We start from the raw sequence: 21,758 nt of genomic DNA, 5'->3' as shown, positions 1-21,758 counted from the left end.
GGGCAAATCACTTTGCCCATCTGTGCCTCAGTTTCCCCACCTGTAAAAAGTGGGGGTAGTGACAGCTTATTTCATTCGATGCTTTGTAATCCACTGAAACGTGATAGATAAGAGGTAGGTATTATTATTATATCAGTCATTTGAAACTGGCTGTGTTTGGAAACATTTTAGTCAGGGCCACCAGATGCTGTTAAAAAAACGGACCTTTCTAAATTGTAGGTGTGTTTGGTTAATCTTCTCCTATGGCTTCTTTGTCACTCCCATCATCATTTTTGGGTGGCTTGTGTCCAGTACTGGTTGAATAGAGCAGCAATGAGTATCTTCAACCCATCCTCTAGAACTGGAGTTGAACAAATAATCCCCAATGAATAATTTGTAGCCTTTTTTCCCCCTTTCTGCTCTAGAATCCCCACCAACAGATTTGGTATTAAAATGGTTTGGAGAAGAGCTTCCTGAGTTGCTTGGTGTGTGGAAAGTGTCTGAAATTCTAGCTGTGCTGCTTAGTTGTGACTGGTGTGATGAGTGAGTGGCTTTCTGAGGCCAGGTCTGCACTTCAAACTTACACAGGTATAAATAGCTCACTCAGGAGTGTGAAAAATCCACACCCCTGAGTGATGCAGTTATAAACCTTGGTGAAGACAGCACTATGGCAGCAGGAGAGCTTCGCCCACCAACATAGCTACCGCCTCTCACGGAGGTGGATTAACTACCCTGCCAGGAGACCATCTCCCATTAGCATAGTAGCATTACAGCAGCGTAGCTGTGCCAGGGCCGCTTTTTAAGTGTAGGCCGGCCCCGAGAGTTAGTTTCTGCTTCATGACAGGATGAGCACACAAGCACTTCCAGCTTTTAGTGACATTTAAGGAAAGCCTTTAGTGGCTTTAACAGCTACAGAGGGTCAGTACAGTTCAGGCTGAGGCTTTTTTTGGTGCTGGATCAAAGTGTACCTATGGAGAAGTGAAGAAAAGCGGTGGGGGGTGGGGGGAGGCCAAAACCCCAATGATGCTGCTCCATGATTTGAGTCCCATCTAGTTGTTCAAATAAATGTTTATTTGAACTAGCTCCAAACATTACTGCAAACATATATTAGGATTCATTCAACTGCTTTTAAGGAGTTTCTTTAAAGTGCTCCTTAATCAAACACTCTTATCCATGTAAAGTTACTTGACTGTATAAATAATTGCTTCTTTTCTCTATGCTTCTCTCTAAGGGAGGCATTTTAATGCAAAAACTCTAGCTGGAAAGCTACAATTTAAGGGGCTTGGTATCAAAGCGGGATAGTGCACAGGTAGGGTTGCCAGGCATCCGGTTTTTTATCAGAACATCCGGTCGAAAAAGGACCCTGGCGGTGCCAGTCAGCAATGCAGCAGGGTTCCCTGGCTCCCAGAAGCAGTTAGCATGTCCGGCTCCTAGGCACAGGGGAACCGCGGCCAATGGGAGCTACCAGGGGAGCGCCTGCGGACAGGGGCAGCACGTGGAGCTGCCTGGCTGCGCCTCTGCCTAGGGAGCCAGAAATGCTGCTGCTTCCGGGAATCATGTGGAGCCAGGGAGCCTGCCTTAACCCTGCTGCACCACCAACTGGGAGCTGCCTGAAGTAAGTGCCACCCGGCTGGAGCCCGGACTCCAACCCTCTGCCCCAGGTCGGAACCCCCTCCCACACCCTAACTTCCTCCCAGAGCCCACCCCCCCACCCCCTAAGCCCCCTTCTGCACCCAAACTCCCTCCTGGAGCACGCACCCCGCACCTTCTCCCACACCCCAACCCCTCGCCCCAGCCCTGAGCCCGCTCCTGCACCCCAACCATCTACCCAACCCTCAGCCCTGAGCCCACTCCTGTCCCCCAAACCCCTCATCCCCAGCCCCACCCCAGAGCCCACACCCCCAGCCGGAGCCCTCACCACCTAACACACTCCAACCCCCTGCCCCAGCCCTGAGCCTGCTCCTGTATGCCAAACCCCTCATCCCCAGCCCCACCCCAGAGCACAGACCCCCAGCCAAAGCCCTCACCCCATCCTACACCTCAACCCTCTGCCCCAGCCTGAAACCCCCTCCTGACCCCTGAACACCCCATTTCTAGCCCCACCCCAGAGGCCACACCCCCTTCCGCACCCCAACCCCCTGCCCCAGATAAAATGAGTGAGGGTGGGGGAGAGCGAGTGATGGAGGGAGGCGGGATGGAGTGAGTGGGGGCAGGGCCTCAGAGAAGGGGTGGGGGTGAGGCAGGGCATCGGGAAGGAGCAGGGCAGGGCAAGGGTGTTTGGTTTTGTATGATTAGAAAATTGGCAACCCTATGCACAGGTTTTCCATCTCTGCCAACCTTTCTTCAAATCCTGTTTTAAGTCAAGAGTAGAGACGGATCCCTGGTCACAGAGTTCAGCTCTTATCTGTCCCAAAGCTCAGGGCAGTTTGGCTTCGGGCTTCCAGTTCAGGTCCATTCTGAGGCCAGGTCCACACTACAAACTTACATCGCTCAGGGGAGTGAAAAATCCACATCCCGGAGCAATTCAGTTATATCTACCTAACCCCGGTGTAGACAGTGCTATGTTGATGGGGGGGGCTTCTCTTCTCAATATAGCTACTGTCTCTCATGGTGGTAGATTAACTCCGCAGACCGGAGAAGCTCTCCCGTGGTTATAGTAGCTTCTTCACTGAAGCGCTACAGTGGTGCAGCTGTGCAGACCTGCCCTTAGTCACAAGTGAGAGGGAGTTTGGTGCAGCCCCTCCTACTTGCCAGATCTTCACAAAAGAGAACTCTCCCTTTGCGTAGGCAGGAAAGGCAAAATCCTGCAGGTATTAGCTGTACATGGAAATATTCAACAGAGGTCTGAGGCAGCTCCGTCCAGAAGGATGATCGTGAGATGGACAATCGGGAACTTCTGAGTTCGGTTCCCAATGGCTTTGGACCACTCCCATAACTTCCCAGCTTCAAAAACGGGATAATCAAATTTCAAAGGAGTATAAGGGAGCTGGCTGCTCAATTCCATTGAGATTTGGGTGCTTAATTCCCTTAGTCTCCTTTGAAATCGCCCCCACCCCCCCAACCTTAACTGTCAGAGGAGCATTGTGAAGAGTAATTAATGTGCTATGAATATGTAAAGAGCTATATTTATTTAAAATACCTAACCAATATAAATGCATTTGTCATTTGCTTCCTTAGCCTGAGAGCTAGTCAGGACTGGGACTGTGCCTCATGATGTGTGTGACTCATGACTTATTACACAGGAACAGAGGATGAGCTCACAGTTATGACACAGGGATGAGTATCGAGGCAAAAGTTCTATTCACCTTGGGCAAATTGCAGCAACCCTGGGTCTCTGTTTACTCATCTGTACAATGGGGATAAGAAGACCTATCTCGTGGGAGGGCTATAAGGTAAATGCATTGATGTTTGTAAAGCTTTTGGAGATCCCATGAAGAAGAAGTTATCAAAGTGCAAAGTGGTATTCATTATTATGATTTCTTTGTTATTTAAAAGGGGCCTGCAAATTGTGTGGCAATCCATCTGCACGCGCAGATACTCGCATTTGGTCTTATGGCTTGAATTTGCAAAAGGATGTTCCTACAACTACTGTGGGTGCAATATCGGTTTGGGTGCTGATGCAGGTTAGCAACTTGCACGTTAATTGTCAGGGCTCCTATGCTCCAGACAATAGCTAAGGCACAGGAAAGCTCTGTCCATGTCTCCTCTCAGCCCCTCCTGCTGGGGAGCTCCTCTGGGGATCAGGGGCAGATTCAGCATAGTTGGCTCTGTGCCTGCCAGGGAATGTCCCCTGCAGGTGAACCTGAGGCTGCCTTGCCGCCACTTTGCATTGTCATAGAGGTGTTCTAAGGCTGACTCTGGCACCGATTCGCTGTGTAGCCTTTAAGAACTAGGTATTATTATGAATAATCTATTTGCTTCAGTCTTGCCACCTGTCAGGTGGAGGTGACAACACGTACAATTGCTACCTCACAGAACTGTTGTGAGGAACAACATAGATATCTCGAGTGTTTTGTAACCTTGGTGCTTAGCATGGGTAGATGGTGCAAGGTGACTGCTGGGTTCCGCCCATCCCCAGAGGCTACAACTTTCACTGTCCAGAGGCTGGTGGTCACTTGAGCCTAGAGCAGATCCTTTGTCCCTTTAAGTGCACGTCTTCTCCTCCTCCTGGCAGAGACAGCTCTGAGCCTGATGGACGCAGGAATCTTTTGTTCATTTCTACAGTCTGAATAAGGGGAACTCACTCAGCTGTCTGATTCCCAGGACTTCTCAGCACTTTACAGTCTCTAGTAAACTCCACAAGCACAAAAGGAGAATAACAAAGGGGGACAGGCCTGTGTGGAAGTAATGATGGGGAGACCTTCACAGCCCCCTAGGCCCAGCTAGTGCAGGCTTGTGCCCTGCAGTGTATTTGCCAAAGAAAGACCACCCTCCAATTGAATGCACTTCACTAACAAGTTTAACTTACCCACCAAAGTCCTGCAGGTTTAGGGAGCAGTGGTGCTGCCTTTGTCTCAGTTCCATGCTGCAGAGCCTGCATCCCTGTTGCATCTGATCAGGAGCGTGGGGAATAATGCAACAAAGGGAACATTCCCTCTTCCATGCACCCCTATCTTATAGGCTCCATGGAGATTTGGTTTCTTTCCACGTTCTCCTGCACCCAGGAGGCAAAGGATCTGGTAGGGTCCTAAGTTGTCTTCTTTTCCCTAAGGAGAAGAGGGACATCAGTGCTCTGTAGTTTGTAAGGAACCTGTCACTTGATGATCACAGAAGAGGGGTGGATGCAGAACCAGAATAGAGGAGAGGTCAGGGCTCAGCCTAGGTAGTGGCAATGTGGTACCTAAGTTGTGGTGTGCAAGCACATGGTGTGTCCTCTTCATGGCTTTAAAAAGACCCATTTGCTCACTATAAAGACAGAGGCATGGGACCCATTTCAGAGGTGATGTGTGAGGTGGTGCAAGTTAGACTGGCTAAGGGTATAGCTGCACTAGAAACACTAGCGCTGTAGTGTAGACACTTACTGCAGCAATGGAAGGTGTTCTTCCATCGCTGTAGTAAATCCATCTCTCCGAGAGGCAGTAACTAGAGCGAAAGAAGAATTCTTCCATCAACCTACCACTGTCTACACCAGGGCTTAGGTCGGCTTAACTACATCTCTCAAAGGAGTGATTTTTTGAGAGGTTGACCTAACTTTCTAGTGTAGATCAGCCCTTAGAGTCACCTAAGGCCTGATCCATAGTCAATTGGAGTCTTTCTGTTAACTTCAATTTGGATCAGGCCCTTTGACTCCCTTAGACCTACATACACCACGCTATAGATGTACACAGAGGTCTAAGATGTTGTCATTTACACACTACAGAACAGGAAAAAGGTGAAAGTTAACTAGGGAGGAGCTATTTAACTTGCACATTCTCACATCAGCCTGTTATTTGCTTTTGCTGCTATTCTTCTGTCTTCTAGCCCTTTAACATGTAGCTTATGCCAGCTTTGACTCAGTTAGACTCCCGTACACTCATTTAGGGCTTGTCTACATGGGGACACTCAGTAAAGTTAATCCGAATTAACTACAGGTGTGAATGTGAAGTGGAGTAGTTAAACTGCATTAAGCCCTTGTGTGGATACTCTCATTTAGAATGAAAGTGGGTTTTTTAGTGCTGATTGGTGAAGGTGTGTGTTACATGTCCGTAAGTGAGTGTGAATCTAAAAGTGGCTATGTTGCTGTACCCTATGCATTAATGGGGTTGGAAGAAGATGTAAATCACAGCAGCTTGGACTCACCCCTACATTTGACCCAATGCAATGGATGATTATCATAGTTAGAATTAAATTTTATCGTGACAGTATCTTGGGAATCCCTTGAACTGTAGTTCTTGGAAGGTTAATTTATTTGCTCGGCCTCTACACCATTATTTCAGGTCACACAGTGAGTTCTGCTCCGTGCAGGACCAGACTTACTCTACTGAACTTAGAAATAGTCCTTGGGAAGAGAGTTGATTTAGGGAAAAGCTCTGCAGTCAGCCATGCCGAAAGAACACAGATCTGATAAACCGTTTACACTATCAGTTCTGGTTTTATGTTATGTGTTTTTTCTTGGCTTATCTTGGAATTAATAAATTCATCTCCTACAAAGCCTGTAGTCCCTCGAGGACCCAGGGGTAAAGAGTGAGGATATTGTTCTAAAGGGAAGCACTTGTTTCGGAAAGGGTAGTGATGAGATGAAGTATAATCAGACGTTTTTGTCAGGAGGTTACAGGGTAACTCACTCACTAACGCTCGCACATATATAAAATCAGTGTTGACTGCACGCCTTGACATTCAGCCCCAACTGGATCTAATGTCCTGTCGTCTTGTTTGTGTTTGGGGGAAGGATGAGGGTATGTTCCTGGATATGATCTGGGGGTGAAAGGTGTCTTGGGATCCCTTCTGTCTTTCATTATCTGCTGGCTGAGCAACACTGTTATCTCCATTTGATTATTTAAGGCTGCTGCTGGCAGAGTTACCTTGTTTGTATATCAGGAGTAATGCTGCCAGATGGTTACTGCCAGTCTAATTATTGCGAGGGCACTCAGAGCTTGTGTGTGGGCATTGCTTTTCTAATGTCGAGCCTAAAGAATAAGGGAGCCTATCCCCACTTCAGTGCTGACTCGCTGCAGCAGGGATAGCCGTTCCATTACACCTCCCTGCCAAGACAAATAAACTGGCCTTTACACCCCAATGATTGCAAAGCTGGGGGAATTGGTTTTCTTCTCTGATCAATATGAGACCAGGGCCGACAGTGACACTCAGATGGAACCAAATATCAGGCTTGGGGAGTAAAGCAGAGCAGATAAAGGAATAGCATGCAAAGGAGATCTGCCCCATACACTTGGTGCAGGCAGGAGGGAGACATAATGTCTCTTTTCTATTTCATAGGCAAGAGCTCTCTTGTTCTAACTGCTTTTTAACTCTGGTATATGTAGCCAATAGCCATTATCTGTCTGTGTTAAGGCCTGATGCCAGTCCATTGGGAGTATTTCTATTGACTTCAGTGGAAGTTGGAGCAAGCCCTTAGTAATCAACCTCCCACTTCTGTTTTTTTCTGCAACAGTTTTTGTAATTTTATTTCTTATTCCGTTGTTAGAGATACAGCAATGTAATACATCAGTCGCAGTTTCCTATTTGTGTGATTAAATCAAATAAAGGACTGATCCTGCTTCCTTTAAAATTGAGTGGAATTGTGCCATTGGATTCAATGGGAATATGAGAGAAGCTAGTGATATTTGCTACTCATCACTGAGGGCTGGCCCGATGTTATACCCAGTGGATAGACAGGTTGCAGACCAGCCTCCCTTTTAGCAGGAACAATTCACAACTGTGATATTTGTGTTTGTAACTTTGAGCCAACAAAAGAAACTGTAGGAGCTAATCACAATACTTGTGCCTGTAACTACTTGATTTTTCACCATGCAAAGGCTGTAAAAAGTTCAGGCTTACATACAACCATTTACAGGTCACACAATCAAAGATTGTCAATCATAGGCTCCTCTATAGCTCACCGGGCAATAGGAGCAGTCATCTTTCTCTACCAAGCCAAATCATTCCATGTGTCTGTAATTACACAAATATAATGAGCCACTGAACGTAACTGTTCCGACTGATCATAGTGCCTTGCTCATTACGCTGTTCATGTCATAACAAACCATCAGATTTGGGTCAGAACAAATATACACCTATACGTGCTATGTATGCGCACACACGCATCAAGAGGTTTGCATGCCTGACCCAGGTGCATGCTGAAACACATGCCTCCTCTTGTGCACTTATTTCTGCAAACCTGGCCATCAGTATATCCTGCTGGCTTCTTCATAAGAAGAGCCTCAAAGGGTATATTAAGGATTCGGGACAAGGAAAGACCCTCCTTCCTGGCCAAAGGACATTCAGCTCTGAAGGACTAAGATCTGTCATGCTTCATACACCCCGGCAGAGCATTGGGCTGTCAGCTGGGAATCATGCAGTGTGTTTTCTTTCTGAAGTTCATGAATGGGAGAGCAGTGCATATGCTCATGTGTACCTTTGATTTCAGTTCCACTTGAAGTTCTGGTTTGCTCTTCAAGGCAGAAGGGGTGATTTTTATTTTCGACAAGCCAAAGCTCTATTCTTCCAAGCTATGTTTTTTTCAGTGAACTACACCAAAGCTTGAAATTGACACAGTCTGTCTGATTAAAGTGCCTTTTGTAAAACTTCTCAGGTCAGATTTTCCCGAGAGGTGTGTCTGACATCAGCAAGGAGATAACAGCGAATAACCAACTTGAGCAGTAGCAGTCAGTAAACTAATACCAGCCACACCATCCAGGTGCCAGATAGCTTGTCAGCCCTTTGCTAACTGATGCACTGGTCTATTGATTCTTCCTATCAGTTGTGATACACTAACCACTTTAGAAGGGCTCCAGCAGCATTCATATCAGAAGGAGACAGTTTCTTACAGCAAGACACAAACCTTAATCCATGCAATAAGAGAGCAAGCTAGGGAAGGGAATGGATGCACTTGCAAGCCCGAGTGGCGTTTTCTATTAATATTTTTGCAATGCTGTTTATGGTGAAGTCAGTCCTGCGAAAACAGCAGAGTCTTTCTCCTATTGCTGCTTTAATTTTGTGAACTTGACTAAAACTTTATTCTATGGCATAGAGGCAGAGCCCAGATTTCTAGTTGTCCCATAGTTTATTCCCTGCCAGAATCCAGATGTAGGACGGAGAGCCAAAAGAAGGCGCACAGGTGAAAATAACAGGGCAATGAAGTTAGGGTGACCAGACAGCAAGTGTGAAAATCTTGGGATGGGGGTGGGAGGTAATAGGAGCCTATATAAGAAAAAGACCCAAAAATCGGGACTGTCCCTATAAAATCGGGACATCTGGTCACCCTAAATGAAGTTGAACAAATGTGAAATTCTTTTCTTCAGTTCATGGAAGGGCAGATTCTCAGCTATACTGGTGTAAATCCAGTGAAATCAGTGAATTTACCATACAACAGCCATGTCATTGAGGTTCAGCTCTAGCACATACCCTCATTTCAGGGGCTCTGTATTTGTCTGTGCTGTCTGCCTAGCTAAACAGAATCAGGCTGAACAGTTGAAGGTAAACAGAACCGGCCCTGAAGGGTTCTCAGTCTAACTAGATAAGACAGACAAAGGGTGGGTGAGGAAGTGACTTCCCCAAGGTCACACAGAAGGCAGCGACAGGACCAAGAGTAGACCCCAGGTATCCTGATTCCCAGTCCAGTGCCATATCCACTAAAAACATCTTGCTAGCTGCAGCTCTTCATGCACCGCTTTAGGACAACGGAGAGGGTGGAATGGTGCAACCATGTGTTGAGCATATGGCGGCCAAGGGAGTGGGATTGGTTTGAGGTTTGGGTTCTTTCACCCAATAGTTCTAGTGAGCAATGGGAGACAAGTTAGGCAAATCATGCGTTCGGTGTAAAACCTGAATGGAGACTTTGGCAGAGCTAAGGCAGAGAAGCTCTCACATGCATGGACCAACTGACAGTCAAATATGCTGATCTCTTGACAAACGGGTGTGCCTGGTCACCACTGAAGTTTTGCATTAGTGTGAGTTTGAAGTCAGAGTATCTGCTGCGTTTTGCTCTCTCTAGAGGATGAAAGTCAGAGCCTTAGTATTGGAGAGTGTGGTAGGCAAGGTGAGGATGGCAAGGAACGCAGAAGACTTTTCCATTAACTTCGGATTTCCATGCTGTAAAGATTTTGGGTGGGTAGGATGTGGCCTGCTGCTGATTCACTGACTGGAGTGTGTGTTTTTAATACATGTAGATATGATACTTTTGGACCAAATACAGCCAGGGTGCACAGTGGTACATTGAAGTAAATGGGAGCGGGGCCCTCTTATGCCAGGGCTGATTTGGGCTCTCTGCTTGTTTAAAAAAAAAAGTAGCAGGTATTACCTGAAAAAGATACTTAGTCAATTTTCCATTCCTCTGGGCCCATTCTGGACTTCCTTACTCTGTTTTTAGTCACTTCCAGCTTAGGCCAGACTCCCTGTGAAGTCAATGGAATTTGTCTGAGTAAGGACTGAATAAAATCAGGGGGTGAAACTCAGAATTTGTCCCACTGCTTGTGGGACCTCTTCTTGGGGAAAAACGTAGGGAGTGATTCCGATCTTCCTGCCAGTTTCATCCCAATGTAAACCCAGTGGAGTTACTCTTGACTTGCCCTGGTGTACATGAGAACAGAATCCGGCCTCGAAAAACCAGCCCCTGGAGGCAGAGTAAAGCTACCGAGATCAAGAGAAGGTTGTAGAACTGTGTGTCACCCAGGAAGTGCAGGGTGGCAGAGAAGAAATATCACAGGGATCTAGAGGAAAGAGTGTGGAAGTGCAGCAGCTGGGATAATGGAGACAAAGTGGGCAGGAATGTCGGAGATCGCTGGTGGGAAGGTTCTGGAAGAATGAGGCATTTGATACACAGGTGCCGCCCCTGCTCCGCCTCTTTCCGCTCCCGCTCCGCCTCCTCCCCTGAGCACCCTACCCTTGCTTTTTCCTCTTCCTGCCCCCTCATCCTCAGCGCCTCCTGCCCGCTGCTGACTAGCTTATCAGTGGGGGAGCTGGGGGGAATGGGAGGAGCTGATCGGTGGGTGCTCCAGCCCCGGCGCATCCACGGAATCGGAGCCTATGATCCGATGAGCTAGAAGCTGACTAGGGCATTGATCAGAAATCAGTTCGGCGAGTGCAGGGCCATCAGAAGAGACGGTGAGGGACAAAACTGTTCACCACGACAACTCTAAATCTGTACCAAATGCAGCCATGTGGCTCTTTACCCTTCCTTATGTGTTGCCGATGCTTCTGGACTGAGTAAGGCCGGACAGTGTAGAAATGATCCCCACCACAGAAATGAGGAGCATCCTAGGACGCGTGCCCAGAGGCGGGGGGGATACCTGGGCCACAAAATGGCAGATGAAATTCAGCACTGATAAGTGTAGAGTAATGCACAATGGAAAAAATAATCCCAACTATACAGATATAACGGTGGGGTCTAAATTAGCTGTTACCACCCAAGAAAGAGATCTTGGAGTCATCGTGGATATTTCTCTGAAAACTTCAGCTCAATGCGCAGCATCAGTCAAGGAGGCTAACAGAATGTTAAGAAATATTAGGAAAGGGACAGAAAATAAGGCAGAAAATGTCATGTATAAATCCATGGTGCACTCACCCCTTGAATGCGGTGTCCAGTTCTGGTTTCCCCCATCTCAAAAAGGATACAGAGGAAGTGGAAAAGGTTCAGAGAAGGACAACAAAAATGATCAAGGGTATGGAATGGCTTCCACACGAAGAGAGACTAAAACGATCAGGGCTGTTCATCTTGGAAAAGAGATGGTTAAAGGGGGATATGATAGAGGTCTATAAAATCATGAATGGTGTTGATTGTGCAAGAATAGGGAAGTGTTATTTACCCTTTCCTACAATTTGAAAAACAGGGGTCACCAATGAAATTAATAGGCAGCAGGTTTATTAAAAACTAGATTAAATGCTTTTTCAGACAATGCACAACCAACCCATGGAACTCATTACTGTGGGTTGTTGTGAAGGCCAAAAGTATAACTGGGTTCAGAAAAGAACTAGATAAGTTCATGCAGAAAAGGCTCATCAACGGCTATTAGCCAAGATGGTTAAGGACTCAACCCCAGGTTTGGGATAACCCTAAATCTCTTACTACCAGGAGCCAGGAATAGAAGACTGGGGTAGATCATTCCATAATTGCCTTGTTCTGTACATTCCCCCTGAAGCTCTGGTGTGGGCCACTGTCAGAGACAGGATACTGGGCAAGGTGGACCATGGTCTGGCCCAGTATGACAGCTCTTATGCTTTTATATAGGTGAGTCTACCTGGAACCTGAAGCTGGAGTTAGCCATTTCGGTGCTGCTTCATGTACTAGTCACCCCACCTTGGAAATGCCAATTGCACATGAAACAGCAGCACAAGGGGTTAATGACACTGAGTGAGACCTGGTGCTGAGGAATCAGCCAGCCCACCTCACAGTGCAATGTCTGGTAGCTCTGATGTCCAGGCAATGTCCTACCCCACTAGAAGCAGCCGGTTTCACCGCTTGACACCTTAGCGTGACCTGTTCCTGCACACTATTCCATTTCATACTGTCGCTAAAAATAATTAAAAGAAAAGACACCAGCCTGAGACAGGGGAAGGGGAGAGGGAAGCCCCTGTGTTTGGATGGGGGAAATCTGACTCCTGCAGCTGGTGAGAGTCCATCAGTCACACCAGCAGCATGTGTGAGAAAGCTTCAGTCTCACCCATGGGAATATCTTTGGCTCTGGCTCAGGCTCTGTTTTTGTCTTCACTCACCCTGCAAATGCCTCTTGCTAGCCTTGACTTTTCTGCTTGCCTCTGTATTTTTAGCTGCACATCACCCTGTCTCCAAACTTGGAGGGACGTTAGATTAAGAAGCTGGTTTAGAGAGTAGATAATATTACCTTTATAAATGGGCAGGGCTCGACTCTCATCCCCTGGTGAAAGTCTGGAGTACATCACAGGAGTTCATATTTCTCGGGGTAGGGTGACCAGACGTCCCGATAAAATCGGGACTGTCCCAATTTTGAGGAGTTTGTCCCGCGTCCCAACCAGAGTATGGTCGAGACGCCATTTGTCCCAATATTTGGTTTCCTGGTCTTCGGCGACAATTCGGTGGAGAGTCCTTCAGTCGCGGACGGTCTTCAGCGGTATTTTGGTGGCGGGTGCTTCTGTCTTTGGTGACAAGGTTTATTACCCCACACTGAAATACCGCTGAAGACCATCCACAACTGAAGGGCTCTCCGCCAAATTGCCGCCGAACTCCCGGACAGGTGAGTGTAAAAAAAAAACAAAAAAACACCTCCCCTCCTCCCCCACCCGTGGTCCCGATATTTTCCCCTTAACATCTGGTCACCCTATCTCGGGATCATTTTGTATTGAAGAAGTTGGATTTGATTGAACTGAAGTTTCAGGGCTTTTTGTCCTTTGTGTAGTCAGACAGAGGTCAAACCAGCTAAGGACCCATGAGAAACAAGCTGGGGCTTTGGGGTACCAGGCTGCACGTGATGGGGATTTTAAATCAGGCTACTTGCCAAAATCTGACATGCTGAATGAAATTGGAACTGAGCTATTAGATTAGGAAGACACTTTCACCACAGAAACTAACTCTGTTCTCCTAACTCTGTCATGATGAATGTGTCCCACCACTCCAAGTCAAAGATGTAGTCAAAGGGGAGTAACCAGACCAGTGTTAAATTTTCACAAATTCATGGGTAGCCCACTACATTGTACAGAATTTTAAAGACATGATCTTCTTTCGAATGGCTGCAACTGCAATTTCACCTGAAGTTGTTCGAGCCAAATTTCTACATCAGGAGTAGGAGAATATTTTTGCAGTAATGCCTCCTTCATATTTATAAATTGGGCAGTAGGTAGTGATATGTTCAATGGTCTGTTGTGGGGAACCACACTCGCACACCGGGGAGTTCTTGATTTTCCATTTGTGCATTCGATGTCCTCATCGACCATGGTTGGTTCGGATTTGGTTCAGAGTTCACCAAGATGATCGTGGAAAGTCAAACCCAGGAACCGTCTGTGTGGGATCCAGCACAAGGTGCTTATTTTTAAAGTCCTGTTTAGCCTAATCTGCTTTCCAAGCCTCCTTCTGATTGTAGTCTGATTGCATGAGGCTAAACGAATGTTCCCAGAAAGGCTTGCGGGACTTAAGATATTGCGGGGAGGCATTGTCAAGGTCTTGGTGGATAGGAAGACAATTGTTTTCCTGGATTCATTGAGCTTTGCAGAATGTTGCAGCAGTTTGGCATATCAGCAGGGGAGCGCTGTTAGACAAAACAGGTAGCCATGGTGTTGGAGTTGATTTAAGGATTCCTGTGATGCACTACATCACTGTATTCAGCTTGGTGTCAACAAGTTGCGTGGGGCTGCATCTGCTCCACACCAGTGCACGTTATTCATCTACTGAATATACAAGTGCTATGGCAGATGTTTGCAATGCTGATGCACCCCAGGTTGTACCTGCCAGTTTCTGGATTATGTTGGATTATGATAGATTGTTAGACCTTTCCTCGCACTGAATAGTACTTTACACCATGAGTATTTTTGCACATTGATTTCAGTGATTTCAATGTGGAGTGAGTCCTCGTCTGCACTACAGAATAATCCACATCCCTGAGTGACATAGTTATACCGACCTAACCCCCCATGTAGACAGAACTATGTCGGTGCGAGAGCTACCGCCTCTCGCAGAGGTGAATTAACTAAGCCGATGGGAGAAGCTCTCTCTCGTCATCTTAGAGTGTCTTCATTAAAGCACTACAGCAGCGCAGCTGCGCCAATGCAGCATTTTAAGTGTAGACATGCCCTAAGTGTCACTACATTGCCTTGTCTGGACAGAGACCATTCTGTTATGATTGGATCCAACTACTAAATCCCACAGGTCTAGGCAGTGACTGGTGACTGTTCTTAGCACTGGGCGTCTCTCAGGCACACTGCCAGGTATAGTGGGACCCCTGCAGTCCAGCTGCCTTGACCCCAGAACCAGTGCCTCGGTGCTTCTGAGTCATGAGTTGCTTAGGCACTTTCTCCCAGTGTCCACCTGGCGGTGGGAGCTCTGGTTTCCTTGTTCCTGAAGAGTTTAACTATGTGCAGTCAAGCAGGGGACACTGTCTTAGCTAAGGAATGCTTAAACTCGCACACTTTGCTCTTAAAATATCCCAGGAGACCTACAGCTCTATGGAAAACAACAAACTCCTGAACACACGCCCTTCTGTGAGTCCTGAGATCTGGTCAGTGTCCTTAGCCCAGGCAGCGTCTCTTCTGCCTTCACTCTCCCCAGCAACTTCTGCTCAAAAGTGGCAATGGAATAGCCCCCCTCTTTAAAGAAAGGCTCTCCTCTGTTGTCAGAAGGAGAAACTGCAGCTCTTCCAGCCATAAGCTTAGACTGGCAAATTCCAACCCCCTCCTCACAGACACGTTACTAGCGCAGATAGTTCATTCCAAGGCCCTGGTGGTACAAAGCCCACGGTTCCAATCGGAAAGTCCTGCAACGGTGATGGCCAGTGATGGCTCTCTCATTGTTAGCCCTCTTCCAGGACTCCCACCCTCTAGCACGAGTCCACGCTGTCTAGCATAGGCTGCCCGTGTCAAGAGCTGACTGGTTTTCAATGCTGCCTGGGTGCCCTGAACCAAGAAGGTTATAATGCAAAGTGAAGGTTACAGTCACAACATGGCATTCTCAAAATGGAGTTCACAAAACAACCTGCTGTTCACAATTTTACTCACACATACTCCCAGTCTGTCACAGTCAAGTTATACTCAGCACATATTAGTACCACAATGTAGCCAGTCCTAGCAAGTGCATACTAGGTTCTTACCATATAGGGTGACCAGATGTCCCGACTTTATAGGGACAATCCAGATATTTGGGGCTTTTCTTACATAGGTGCCTATTACCCCCCACTCTCTGTCCCAATTTTTCACACTTGCTATCTGGTCACCCTATTACCATATCCAAGCTGATATAGGCAATACTCAATGTACATGACAATTCTGGATTAACTGCTCACCTAAGCTTCTTACAGTACCTCATAGTCCCTTGTTATTTTTTCCCTTTTTTATGTAATTTTTATAGAGAGTAGACCTGATTCTGATCTCACTTAAACCAGCTTTACACCAGTATAAAGTCCACTGACTTCAACAGAGTCACTCCTGATGTACATCATCCTAATCAAGTGTGGTATGTTCAGTCTGCCCTGCTGCACATTGGGAAATTCTGCAGCTCTCTCGCACCACGTTGATTTTATTCTTGATTCACAGCAGTAGAAGTCACAGTGGAATAAGACTGTGTGTTCAGAAACCCCCTAGGGATCCCACTTCCCTTTGTGGTATTGTGAAGGAACGGGATTAAAAGCTACAGAAATAACCCAGGTTTAAGGCATCCAGGCATTTTCTTTGCCTTTGCCCCTTTCATGTAATCGTCACTTCCATATTTACTGAGCTGTATTTAATCGGGAACATGCCCACTTTTATTCCTAAATATGTGTTCTCTCTAGGGACTCCTCACCACCTGAGTACCTCCCACTCACTAATGGATTTTAGCTTCAACCCACGCGAGGTAGGGTCTGAGGTCTCAGTCTGTCCTTCCTCACTCCCAGTCCTCCTGCAATAAGGTCCCGATTCAGGAAAGCATTTAAGCCCGTACTTCAATTTAAGCATGTGAATTGACTTCAATAGCACAGGCTACTGACTTCCGTTGACTTGAACAGCACATGCTCAAGGTTAAGCACACTTAAGTGCTTTGCTGGATCGAGGCCTAAAAGCATATTTATTTCAAATAAGCAGTAAATGAGGCTATGCAGCGCTCGGAGCCTGGCAAGTCCCTGCATCCCCACTGAGTAGATGCTGGCATAAGACGACCTTAGAATTGCAACTGCGCCGTGATGTTTGATATTGTAGACTAAGTGTCCTGCATTCAGTTATTTGTGCTGGACTGATGTAGGGCGGTGTAAGATTGTATGACTGCCGTCTCCCCTGGGAGCCCCGCACAAAGGTCACATCTCTCGCAGGCTTGGGTCTTCACTTCCAGAAAGCTAATCAGAATATGCATTCATGTATTTTAAATGTGCACGCTATGTCAAGTGTCTTAGTGTGTCACACATGGGGTGGGGGGGATGCGCGCATGTCTGCAGAGTCCTGTTCTGTGGGATGTAGTGGCATGACAAGCTAGATAAGTGTTGCCAAAGTGTAAGAAAAAGACAGACCTCTCGGTATCTGCCTGGGGTGGGGAAGGGAATTGTCTAGGATGGTGTTACACACTGTGTCTGGGGCTTGATCTCCTGCATCCTCACAGTGCCAGCACACATGGGATTAAACGCACCCTGGATGAGGGGGCAGGTGATTTGTGGGAGTTGGGGGGGTGCTATTGGGCAGGTGTTGCAATTACCTTACTCGCATACCCAGGAGGTTCCTGTTTGGAAATGAGCTTCCCTCTGTTGGCCCCTTTGAGGAGCTGAGAAGGTGAAACAAGCTGGGGAATCTGGTGAGAGAACTGGTTGCAAGGGCTTGGGTTCTGGACTTCAGTTTCCAGGGCTGGGTGGCAAAGGAAAGAGGGAAGCATTTATCATTTTTCCCCACCCGAAATACAGCTGGGGGAAGCCAGTCAGTGCAAACCCTTGTGGCAAATGTTAGCTTTCACCTCTCCAGTCAGAGCTGGCTTTTAATTAAAAGAAGATTTTTTTTCTCCCATTGGCAAATGCATGGCTCCTTAATGAGGTGCCGCTGCTAAATTTGCACGGGCAATAGTATCTGACCTTCCTGTGCAGGCGGCGCTAGCCAAGCTAATAATTTCACATCCAGGCGCTGATCTGAACAGCTGAGGCATTTTGCATTTTTTTAATGTCTGTCTAACTGAGCCGGAATTAATGAAAACTGGACTCACATGACGAGGAGGGTATTGAACGGTAGGGAGTGACGGATCAGTTCCACGGCACGGTGACAACAGGCGCTGTCACGGGTGCAGACATTGACCTTTATCTAAACAGAACTCTATGTAACAGAGAAGAATATTTAACAATAATTAATGTCACATCGGCGTGGGGAACAAAATGACTGCATCAAGCCAGTGACAATTCCACCGCAAATTACTCAGAGAAATGTCAGCCTCTTCATATCTCCACCTTGCTTTGTGCTGAGGGCTCCAGAATTAAAACAAGAGGGGGTTGGGAAAAAGCTATTAAAAAGATTTAGTGAACAGAGAAAATTTACATGTACATTGACAGAATAAGCGGAACAATGGCAGGCCTAGATGGGAGTTGTTTAAAATCAAGCATTAAATGGAGTTGATAATCGGGTCAAGGGATAAATGCATATAAGCCAATTATCTCCACTGTTACGCTTGTGACAGGTGGATTGGGTTTTTTCCCCCTCCACTCTGTATGGTCTGGGTGTAATAAACTTTAGCACATAGTCCCTTGCATCAGTGCAGAGCTCTCAGGTTTGGTGCTATACAGATTTTCTAGATTGGAAGAATCAGTATCCGAATGGGCAGGGAAGCACTTCTCGTGCCACTTATAGAATGAGATTGTCTCCCTTCCTTCCAGGCAAATGTTCCAGGGTGTCTAGGGGAATTAGGAGCCTGTATTAGGGTCTGGGGATGGTACGAATTTGAGTAATCCACTATATTATAGTTGTCCCCTGAAAGCATGTTTTCCTGTCTAGAAAAGAGGGCATTAGAAGACTGTTTTCCATCAGCCAGAGTATTCAGTGTTTGCCTGGGGCGAATATTTTAAAGTGCTCGGTTCAGGTTCTAATGGGATGTTTCAGTTTATGCTGCAGACTAAATGAGAGTCTGAAGTCCCTAATTTGATTTTAAAAAACAATTATGGGCCGTGTGCATCCTTTCACCAGCTCCTCGGTGAAGATTTCATCAGCTCAAATGAGAAACTAGACAATGATTTAACACCTCCCTTGCTGGGCACCTGCTGCCCCCCGCCATGCTGCCACCAGCTAGTAACATTTCAGTGAAGGCCATGGGATGGCAGGGCTCACCTGTCTGACACAGCTATTGCGATAGGCATATTGTACCTGGGCCTTGCAGTAGCACAGCTGGTGCATTGAACGGAGCAGCTGCTGTGCTGCATTTGGAACATTCAGCAGCATTTAAGTGGCTGTGAAGATTCCCTGAAGCTTGGGGGAGAAAGCAGGGATGTGTTGTTAGAATTCAGGGGAAGAAGTGTCCCTGCACTCAGTGTAATAATAATAGTACTTAGCACTTGTGGAGGGCTTTTCATGTACAAAGTGCTTCATGGCATTAGCCCAATTCCCCAGTTCCCTGCACCTTATGCAGCCACTTACACCACTGCAAAGGGGGTGTTAAAATGCTACCTTATCAGAGTGGTCGCAGTTACATGGACTTTGCCCTCACTTTGCCTGGTGTAACTGACTACACAAGGTGCAAGGCAACAGTCAGTCTTGCCCCTTGATTTCAGTGGGAATGAGGGTGCTCTGCATTTCTGAAAATCAGGCCACTTCTATTTCTTTTGGCACCCAGCTCTGAAGACTTTCACCTAAGTGACTTGCTTCAGAGCCCTGGGGAGTTAGTGTCAGTGGTGGGATTAGGATCCAGTTCTTCTCGTTATCCCTTGCTCAGCCAGCTAGACAGTAAGCTAAGGATGCAGGTTCTACCAGAGTGACGGCCCTTCATCTCAGGAGGAGTTGCTTTTTACAGTGGCTGTTTGGAATTAGGTACCAGATGGTATCCTGGCATGGAGGGCACCTATCTAAGATGGCGGCATAGCTCACATCTGGAAGGGATCAGTCTGGATGGGTTTTGTAACAGAAAAACAGCTGCTGCATGAAAAAGTCCAAAGCCCGATCTTTAGCACAAACCTTCCCTGCACTGACGCCAAGAAGCATGTGGCTGAGATCCTGCAGGAGTTGATATCTCTGGGCTTTGAGGAAGAAACAAAAAGCACGGTAGCGAGTTGTTGGGGAGAACCAACTGAATATGAGAGTCGGGTAGGCAGCTACAAAAGGGTAGAAAATGAAAGACTTATTAAGCAGGGCCGGCACAGAGTCTGATCCAGAGGGGTGCAGAACCTCTTCCATCAGGAGTTAAGGGCATCCAGCACCTTGAAGAATCAGACTTATATACCTGACTTTTCTGTGCTTTGCTTATAATGAGAAAACCCTGAGGCCAGGCTTTCTCCTGCCCTATTCCCGTGTGAGAAAGCTGAGGCAGAGCCACTGTGTCCCTTCCCAGCCTCACCTTTCTCCTCCTATATAGTAATTTCACTGTGTGAGATGCTTTGTTCTGCACATACGTTTGTTTAATTCAACAACCCAGTTGCCCGTTAGAATCCGGGTCAGTTGCAATTATTTATAAATCCCTGTTGGAGCAATTATTATTTCTCTCCACAAAGGAGAACCCATTCCAGGTGGATTTTCAGGCTTTAATTTGTGGAGAGCAGCAGGTTCTTTTCATTCTTTGTGCTGTAGCAATTATATAGCACTGCTTGCCCTGAAGGATCCTAACGGGCTTTACAAAGCAGGAGCTCAATTTCTGCACAAAGCCGGGGGCAGCATGGAGCTGGATTGCTCCAGCAAGCTCTCCGGGAGGCATGGTATGCCCACAGTGTCTCCAGCAGCGCCCAGCTGCTGTTGCTGCTGCAGAGTGACCTTCCTTCCGGTCAGCAATCCCGGCTGTTTGGAGGTCGGATCATGACCCCACCTCTCCTTGCCCCTTTCGGGTTCCTAAAGCTAATAGCCAGGAGTAGCCTCTGTGCTCAGGGGAGTGTAACTGTAATTCTGGCCAGTCCCTGCTCAAGGCGCACAAGTGGCTTGAAAGGCTCCTCACACCCTCCTCCCCTTTGTGCACTGTCTGGCTTTGTACCTCCCTTTAACTCCTTGCCCACCTACAGCCAGATTCCCAACAGATCTCCACTCCCATGTGGGTACCTAAGTCAGGGCATTGGCAGAGCACTTTTGAAATCGTGGCTCTCATTTAGGCACTCCAGTCCTGTGCACCCCGCTATGCCTATTTGCCCTGGCTGCTGTAGAGGCGGCTCAGAGGCTTTCTGCACTGGGAGTATTCCTGGAGGGGCTTCATACCTGCCCCACAGTGGAGCTGGCACAAAGGGGCCGTGGTGCAAAGTTGTGTATGCCCCTGAGTCTGCCAGGGTTGCCAAGCCAGCACCTTACACCAGCGCTAAGGGCATGTCTACACTGCAATCCGAGGGGTGATTGCAGCATGCATAGATATACCTGCACAGGCTTTGATCTATGCTAAAAACGGCACTGAAGCTGTGGCAGCACAGACTAGCCGCCCAAGTACATACCCAGGACCTGGGGCAGGCCTGTACCCTGACAGCTAGCCTGTGCTGCCGTGGCTTCACTGCACTCGCTATTTTTAGCTAGGTAGCACAGCTTGAAGCTAGCTTGGGTATGTCTACACATGCTGCCCCAACCCCTCCAGTATCAATGCAGACATCCCCTAAAACCAGTCAGCAACTGGTTAGAAGAACATTGCCACAGTGGAACAGGAAAAGGCAACAAAGAAAAGGGCAATCAGAGAAGGGCAACAAAGCTAATCAAGGGTTTGGAATGGTTTCCATACGAGGAGAGACTACAAAAAATTAGGGTTGTTCATCTTAGGCCTGGTTTACACTACGGGGAGGGGGGGTTCGAACTAAGGTACGCGACTTCAGCTACGCGAATAGCATAGCTGAAGTCGAACTACCTTAGTTCGAATTTCCTACCTGTCCAGACGCCGCGGGATCGAACTCTGCGGCTCCCCCGTCGACTCTGCCACCGCCGTTCGCGGTGGTGGAGTTCCGGAGTCGACGGGAGCGCGTTCGGAGTTCGAACTATTGCGTCTAGATTAGACGCGATAGTTTGAACTCCGAGAAGTCGAACTCTCCACGTCGACCTGGCAGGTAAATATAGACCTACCCTTAGAAAAAAAGATGACTAAGGGAGGATATGACAGAGGTCTATAAAGTCATGACTGGTGTGGGGAAAGTGAATAGAGAAGTGTTATTTACCCTTTCACACAGTACAAAAACCAGGGCTCACCTGATGAAATTGATAGGCAGCCGGTTTAATGCAAACAAAAGGAAGTACCTTTCACACAACGGACAACTAACCTGTGGAACTTGTTGCCATGGGATGTCGTGATGTCCAAACGTATAACGTAGGTTCAAAGAAGAACTGGATAAGTTCATGGAGGACAGGTCCATCAAGGGCTATTTGCC

The 21,758-nt window shown here is 47.3% G+C and overlaps 1 protein-coding gene across 3 annotated transcripts in view; it reads left to right on the top strand.

The window, feature by feature from the left end:
- Nucleotides 1–3,273: 3,273 nt before the first annotated feature.
- Nucleotides 3,274–21,758, top strand: part of RALY (RALY heterogeneous nuclear ribonucleoprotein) — a 222,734-nt gene continuing 204,249 nt past the window's right edge. For all 3 annotated transcript variants that reach the window (XM_044984561.1, XM_044984560.1, XM_044984559.1), the window contains exon 1: nucleotides 3,274–3,371. The gene's annotated coding sequence lies outside the window, so the exon portion shown is untranslated. The remainder of the gene's footprint in view (nucleotides 3,372–21,758) is intronic.

The sequence above is a fragment of the Mauremys mutica genome, chromosome 13, assembly GCF_020497125.1.
Source record: "Mauremys mutica isolate MM-2020 ecotype Southern chromosome 13, ASM2049712v1, whole genome shotgun sequence".
Classification (NCBI taxonomy): domain Eukaryota; kingdom Metazoa; phylum Chordata; order Testudines; family Geoemydidae; genus Mauremys; species Mauremys mutica.
The sequence above is the reverse complement of the archived record's forward strand: the minus strand, read 5'-3'. Positions and strand labels throughout refer to the sequence as shown.